The sequence below is a fragment of the Malus sylvestris genome, chromosome 15, assembly GCF_916048215.2.
Source record: "Malus sylvestris chromosome 15, drMalSylv7.2, whole genome shotgun sequence".
In the NCBI taxonomy this organism is placed as follows: Eukaryota; Viridiplantae; Streptophyta; class Magnoliopsida; order Rosales; family Rosaceae; genus Malus; species Malus sylvestris.
Genome location: NC_062274.1, coordinates 37,151,913 through 37,160,504, shown reverse-complemented (window position 1 = coordinate 37,160,504; position 8,592 = coordinate 37,151,913). Strand labels below are relative to the sequence as shown.

The window sequence follows — 8,592 nt, the reverse complement described above, 5'->3', positions numbered from 1 at the left end:
CTTTCCGAGTTTGCGGGACTATTGCTGTAGAATTTAGTATTATATATGGAAGAAAGTAGCCTTTTCGGTATAATACAACGATAATCTGCAATCTGCATCAACCGCATCATCTACTCTTTGCAATAAAACCCCTCGAAGTTTTGTACGCAACTGCAAAAATAGTACTCCAACCATAATGCAACAGGAGACACCGAGCTGTACCGTCTCCTGCACACCCTTGTCCGAAGAGATTGAGCCTCTGTCTTTTGCTTGTTCGTTGATTTTGTTGCGCACTTTCTGTTTATGGTGTTGAAAGTTTTGGTGGAGATCCAGGAACGAGTCTCTTGCCACAAAGGCGTGTGAGAACATGGCTCCAGAAATTCAAACATGGCTACAGAAATTCAAACATGGCTATGGTAGTATTTATGACCACAGTTTTCTTCGATTCAAAGATGGTGAATTTGTAAAGTTACAGATTGAGATTTGTAAAGATTACTTTTTGAGAAGAATGCATAGATTTTACGGTGAACTTTGAAAAAACCGGACAATTGTTGAGTGACTGCATGATCTATGTTGAACCTGTGCAAATTTGGATAATTTGGGCTTGTTGAGTTCGACTGATAAGCTATGTTATGCCTTTGGAAATTTGAATGATATGAGTTTGTTAAGTCGTTCTATTGGCGTTTTTTAGTTTAATTGGGCAGGTGCAATTCAGCCCAATCGGTGATGTCAGCCCAATGACTTCTTTTCCTAATCTATTTGGTGGATTAGGGTTTCTATAAGGATTTGGTTTTAACTTTTTTTGGCATGTGGAATGAAAAAATGAAGGCATATTTAAGAGAGAACGGCAAAATAAGACGGGAGGATATATAGACCGCACACACCTACACACAAAACAGATCGTCGCACGCACATATAGAGAGAGAAGCCGAGAGCCTGAGGAGGAGAAATTGGAGGGATTCAAACTTTATCCTGGAGTCGAGATTGAAATTTGGTTGATTCTTTCAAATTTAATCATGGTGGCATTTAATTATTTTTTTTTAGCTAAGACTACGATGTAACTTAACTATTTTTTTTTTATTTTTATAACACCTTGACGGTATAAGGGGAATTTCATTGAATCGAAAAAATGGTACACCTGACCCCTCATAATACAAAAAAAAATGATAAAAAATACATGAAAAGAAAGGGGGACATAAACTTTACCGTTATAGAAACAAAAACAATAAAGATATGAGGAAAAGAGGGGGGACATGAAACCTAACTCCTCTAAAGCCGAACCTAAAGGTCTAAACCTGCAAAACAGAACAAGCAACATCACAAGGTTAAGAAAAAAAAAGATAAGAAAGTGAGACAAACCTGTATGATAAGATGCACATTAATTTGACAAGCAGAAGCCAGGCAAGCTAGCATAGTCTGAAAACAAAGCAGCACCAATCGCCATTGGAAGGGAATCATGCCATACCAAAGTTAGAGAAGATAAGCCCATATTAGCAAAAGCGTCTGCAACTACATTTCCTTCGCAATATAGGTGAGGCATAGGAAATCATCTTACGAATGCGGTCCAAACAAATAGACCATTGCGTACGAAGAGGCCAATAAGGATCAAAATTAGTCAATTAGAGGGCATAAATAACACTAGAGGAGTCACTTTCCAGCCAAAGACAATGCCAACCCCATTGATATGCAAACTCTATACCAATAATAACTGCTGATAATTATGCAAAAGAAGAGTTGCAATGACCAAGCCCTTGGCAGAAACTACCAAGAAATTGACCATGGCAATCTCGAAAAACCCCCCCACAAGTAGCAGAACCAGGATTTCCTTTAGACAAACCATCTATATTAAGTTTAATCCAAGGAAATCAAGGAGAAGATCAAAGCACATGAAGAATAGTTGGCACCTTGCGAGGGATAGGTGGGATCCCCAGAGAAGAAATGATACGAGCGTCAAAACCCTAAGAATAACCAGGAATAAACTTCTCACCATGAACGATCCCATAATTGATAGACATGCAAAAACGATGAAAATAGATTGGGCGACCCTCGAAAATAAACTTATTTTGAGCTTTTCAAATAGCCGACATAGTAGAACGACTTGCAAAAATCCAGAGACCGTGCAACTGCTAGGAAAAAGGCTTACATACATAGGCATCCCAGAAAATAACCAAGGAATTTGAAAACGGCAAAGAGGTACCAAATTGACATGCTAACCACCTCTAAAGCTGCCTAGATATTCGGCACCCGAAGAAAAGATGAAAAGTAGATTCCTCAGAGATATGACATAAACAACAATTGGGTGCGAGAGAAATACCACTTCGTTGTAGTGCACCTTCGGAAGGAAGTTTGTCATGAAAAAGCCGTCAAGCTAAAATAGACAGTCGAGGCAGAATAAAAGGTCGCCAAATAACCTTGGCCTAAGAACAATCGCTATGTTTTTTCCGAATAAGATGATAACCAGAAGAAAAGGAAAATTTCCGAGTCGATGTAACTTAACTATGAATACTTGCATACATGATTAATTTATTTCATCTTTGCATGTTTAGTGCTTGTTACTATACTTAATGCTTGTCATTAATTAGCCACTAATTGTTTGATTAGAAGAATTATGTTGAAAGCTGAGCAAGCCAATACTTGAACAAGAAAGCTGAACTTGGTGGGTAAAACCTCCCTTGGGTACGAAGTAAGCCATGTCACATCACAATTCCTGGCTTCGGGCAATGCGACATGTTCACTGAATAAGAGAAAAAGGAAAAGGAAAAGAATGTAATATGTGTTGGTTGGCCTTATAACATAGGAGATCTCACACCAGAAGGGTATACAGTTAGTCTATGAGTTGCGAGATAAGAAGCGAAACTTTAGTTAGGAAGAGGCTCAAAGATCTTGAAAAAGAATGAGTGAGGACGTGTCCAATCTCTTTTGCGAGGAACCAAGCTCAAAGCTAAAAAAGAATAGATTGTCAGGATTCCATGGATCGCCGGGGCTTTTTCATTTGCATGATTGTTCTGCTTTCTATGGCCTCCGAGTCTTCAGCCGGTACTGGTGCCTGCGGCAGCGCCTCTTGAACCTTCGGCTATTGTTGTTGTTCAACTTAGTTAAAAGTCATCTCCTACATTTGAATTGCCGAAGCAAGAGTGGTTTTCCTTAAAGATGAACCATGCTCTATTGGTTTGGTGGTTACAGTTGAATATCAGAGTGCGCAACGAACAAGATTCCAAAATAATAGGAATATTATTAAACTAACGAGAATGCCGGAACGGCTACAAAATCCTAAGAGAGACTACATCTTGAATGACTTATTATTCTACAAGCTACAAAGCACCATATATATAGAGAACTAATCTAACCTAATCTAACCCTAATAAGTAAGAAAACGAAACCCTAATACTAATGGGCTAAACCCAAATTCAAATAACAAAATAATCCTAAATTCCAACACCCCCATCAAACTCATGGCAGTACACGTCATGAGTTTGTCAACAAGCAAATGCAGATGCAAGCTCCGTTAGGCGGACATGACAAGGCAAGCTTCGTTAGGCGAACAAGACAACATAATCTCCGTTAGGCGGACAAGACAAGACAAGCTCCGTTAGGCGGACACGACAAGGAAAGCGATTCAAGCGAACAAACGAACAATCCATTCCAGCAATCAACAAATTCTAGAGGATCAGGCTAGAAACAGGTTCTGGGTGTAGCGATAGTGAGTCATGCAAGAGAGATGGGGCGAGTCGAACCGAGTTCTTTAGGTTGTGGGTCGGGATTTCTGGCAACAAGGATTACGGTTGTGTGTGGGTCGTTGGGTCTCGAGTTGGGTACAAGGTGGTGTGACGACAAGTGGCAGCAAGTTTGCAGGAACAACAAATAGCGGTGGTTTGGTGTGAGATCGTGGAGACGTGGTTCAAGATTGATTAGCAGCAGCGGCGTGTGGGTTTGGGTTCTGATGATGGAGTGGTGGTTCCAACATGACAAGGGTCAGGCAGAGGACGATGACATGATGCAGCAAACAGAATCAATTTTTTTTCTTTTTTTTTTCTTCAAGCAGCAAAACCCTAATTAATATAAATTGATACAAACAAATTGACACCAATCAAGAGCAGATTAAATCCCCAAAGATCAAACCTGCTATGATACCAAGTTGAATATCAGAATGCGCAACGAATAAGATTACAAAATAATAGGAATATTATTAAACTAACGAGAATGCAGAAACAACTACAAAACCCTAAGAGACTACATCTTGAATGACTTATTATTCTACGAGATACAAAGCACCATATATATAGAGAACTAACTTAACCCTAATAAGCAAGAAAACGAAACCCTAATACTAACGGGCTAAGCCCAAATTCAAATAACAAAATAATCCTAAATTCCAACAGTTACTACCAAGACGATTTCTTTATGCCCATCGAAATGCTAATCTACGAAAAATGATATGATCGATCACTGATCTAAATTGAGTACCTCTATAGGATAGACCTCAACAAAAAACTGATGAGTAACGACAACAAGTGATTGAGTTTATCGGAACTAATAACATATGATATTATGTAGGATTATACACAAATGATCCTTTTATGGGTCTCTCTTTTGCCCTATGTCTCATGGCGAGTGCAGTTTACTATGCGAGTGAAGAGATTTAAGCAAGCTAATAGCGTGTGGACTTTGCCTGTCCCTTTCTTTAGACTTGAAGTAAAGTTGAACAAGTGCCATAAATTACAGAGTTGACTCGGAAGATTACATTATGGTTTGTTTAGTGTTTAGTGTTTTCCATGGAACGCAATGGTTTCTTCTTCTAAATCCATAACAAGGAATAGAGCGGGTTGATGGTGAGGAACACAACTAGTATAACTCGAGAGAGTATTGGTGAGATTAGGAAAAATAACTATCAACATGCTAGGTGATTGAGTATTAATAAACTAGAGAGGTTCGGGTGGGATTAGCTAGGTAAAATTGGTGTCCTAGCGTTTTATTAATTTTTTTTTTAAATTGGTTTATTTACTTGTCATAATTCATTCATACAACCTCTTTTGTCATTTCAATCCTTGTTTGTTTGCTTTTAAATTACGTTGGTAAGTAGGTTAACTCGATCATTGGTGTAACGATACTCTACTACTATTTTATTAATTGAACGATATAGTGCGCTTGCAATTATTTCAACAAGTTTTTGGTGATGTTGCCTCAAATCTTGTTTAATTTATTTTGCTTTTGTGATTTTTTTTTATTTTATTTTTTCGTTATTTTGTTTTATTTTTTTTGGGTGCATTCTCTCACTCGTAATCATTGTTTCTTGCAGGTGACTGACTGGCACGATCATCGCATTGCAAACTAGTTTAATTTGAACCTAAAATTGAGCAAAACTTTCGTGCAATCTGAAGGAAACAAAGAGAAGAGAGAAGAAGGATCGGCAAGAGAAGAAAATGATGTTGATACTGAACGCCACAATAGGAGACCTTGATAACCCGACTATTCCAATGTTACCATCAAGCATTGTCCTGTCCGATGTTGCTCAATATTATGAGTTGAAGAATATTCACTCTAATATGATGTCATCCTTCTATGGTTTGAGTATCCATGGGCTCATATTAGAGATATTTTTCAATGTGGTATCGGATGATGATCTTTCCTTATACTGTGAAAGACAAAGCAAAGACATAGTTAAAATCCTTGTGGTCTGGATCCCTATTTACTTGGAATGACATTCAAATCAAATTCTTGGGGGAAGTTCTTTTCAACTCAGAAGAGGGATGAACTGAGAGACAAGATTATGCAATTTACTCAATTGGCAGATGAGACATTTTTTTAAGCCTGGGGGTGATTCAAGAATTTGTTGGTCAAGTGTCCTCACCATGGCTTGTCGACTCTAGTTTTCATGTGTATTTTGTATAAGGCGCTCACTGTTTCAAGTAAGGCTGCAGTGAAACAACTATGCAAGTGGATCTATTAGGAATAAGATGGTCAATGACTGTCAAACATTGTTTGACACTTTAGCTCTTGAGATTCAACATTGAAGAGGAAAGTTACACACTTCGAACCGGATATCCAGGTGGACATCAAAACCAAGGTGTGTGCTGGCCAACACTTAGAAAGTGATGAAGTCATAAAGTGTAGATGATGTGAATAAATTCAAAACCAAAGTCTAAGACTAAGTTAAACTAATAGTGAGAGTGTGCAGTGTGAGATGTACTCATATTACAAAGTATGTAATGTTATAGCATAGATAAAAGTGCAGTAAAAGAAGATTATGCCCATCCTAGGAAGGATGGATATTTATACAAAATAGGAAATAAAATTCCTACATCTATTAGAGTGTATGTCAGAACCGCCTAAGATCCCTCGCTTGCCATATAAACCCAACTGCTCAGTTTTGAAGGGGCGCAAAACGAAAAGTGTAAGTAGGCCAAAATAATGGTTTATAAAACCTTTGGTTTTCTCAACATAATATCTCCTCGCTGTAAAACCTGTATAATTTCAAAATCATACTACATGAAATCAAGTACCGTATAAATAATTATTTCCAAGTATATGGTAAACCATAATATCTCAGCAAGTTGCAGCAGTATATAATATGCTTTGCTTAAATCATACTATGTAACAATATGAAAATCAATTACCATAAAATTAAAATATTCAAATGTACGGTAAACCACAATATCTCAACTATATAAAATAGTATGCTCATCAATTATCACATTTACGCAACACACAAGTCCATGCAGAGAATAGCTACATGGAATATGCTTTGTAATAATCTACGCTCAAGTACCATATACACGTGAAGTTGGTGCTAAGCATATCACATACAAGTCTTACTTGCCTATTGCAAGCTGGTGCATGTTGGCACCTACAATGGATTCATAGAGAGCGTAACGGTGTGATGTGAACATACACGTGAAGCTAGTCATGATCCAAAAGAGTACTATAATCACCGATGTAAGCATACATGATGAACAGATAAAATATGTATGATCATGTTGTGATAATTTCCTAACTATACATAGTACTTATGTTTACAAGCAAAAGCATGACATGATGTAATAAAGCTTTATCAAAGCATTCAAGGAAACTAAATAAACAATACGCTTGAAAATAAGCCCACTCACTAATAAAAATAAAACAAAGCCCCACTCATTGACTGATACTTGGTCGGGACGTAGCTTCCTTGCCCTGCACTTTTGTTAAAAAATCCTAGAAAAGCTTTCCTGAAGTAAAACACCCTTTACTTAGAAAACTAATCGGAAACTACAAAGATTACGGCAAAACAGGGCTCGAACTATCGAAATCAGGGTCTGAAAACCCCTGACCACCATCGTAGTTCTGCGCATGCGCTGGTGGCTGAAACTGTTGCCGAAAATAGAATATTTCTTCACAGTAAATGAAATATTCCTTCAAAGTTAACGGAATATACCTGAAATAATATGACTTGAATTCAGAAACGGGTTAGGATTGGGTCGGATATAGGGTTAATGAGTCGGGTCAGACGGGTTTGAGTTCTAGTCATCGAATCTAAACTTAGTTTTCGGGTTGAGTTGACCCGGTTCGAGGTAGCGAGTCCCCTGATTTTTGCAGAAATTCGTCGAAAAACAATGAGCTCCTATTAGCTCCAAAACTCAACCTTTTTACGCCAAATTTTTACTAAAGGGAAGATAAACGAATGAGGAGTCCTATTTTACCTTACCCAGGTTGAAATAGTGGCCAGAGTGGCTGAAAAATGTCCCAAAGGCGTCAGAAAACTCCGGAGCTCTTAACCTCATTGGTTTGAGCTTCTTCTCCTTGAATCTCGCTAAGCAGCGAGTTTGGTGATGCTTAGGAGGTCGTGGAGAAACATGTGATGGTGTTTTGGTGTTCGATTCCTCGAAGAAAGTGGTGATGATTTGTTGTGTTTGGTTTTGGAGAAAGAGGAGAAATGACATAAACAAGAAAGGGTCCAAAATGGTGAAAGTACCAAAATACCCTTGATGTTTTGTGCTTTGTACACTTTTTGTTTTAGTTTCAAATTCCGTTCCACTTGTGCTCATGTCTTCGCATTGACGAGTACTATAAGAATATGACAAGAACGGAGACAAAATATGATTTAACTCAAATGTCCACATAGGATTCCAGTTAGCCCTACATGGCATTTTCGTTATTTCTCACATTTAAGGAATACAATAAACAAAATTTGAGACAGGTCATCACGTAATGCATGCCAGAATTTTGAAATAAATAATTCTAATGCTTTTGCTTCTAAGATGCAGGTTGATGTTATTGCTAGTAAATTGGATATCTTGCTTGCTATGAACGAGAGATTGCCTTGTTCGGTTCATGATGACTACTTTAGGACGTCCCAACAACGACCCATACTCCAACACTTATAATCGATAATGGAGGGATCGCTCAAATTTCTCATGGAACGACACTCAAAAAGTGCAAAAGCTGCCATTGAGCTTGTATATAATTTCCTCTTATTATGTCATTCACTCTCCTTAAATATTCCTTTCATCTTTTTTTTTATTCATTCAACATGCTAAAAAGAAGTTTCAAAATCCTTATGGAAAACCTAAATCCCCAAATAGATTAAGAAAAGCACTCATTGGGCTGAATTGCACCTGCCCAATTAAACTAGAAAATGCC

The 8,592-nt window shown here is 37.8% G+C and overlaps 1 pseudogene; it reads right to left on the bottom strand.

The window, feature by feature from the left end:
- Positions 1 to 5,728: 5,728 nt before the first annotated feature.
- Positions 5,729 to 5,835, bottom strand: LOC126606088 (small nucleolar RNA R71; annotated as a pseudogene).
- Between the last annotated feature and the right edge of the window lie 2,757 nt (positions 5,836 to 8,592).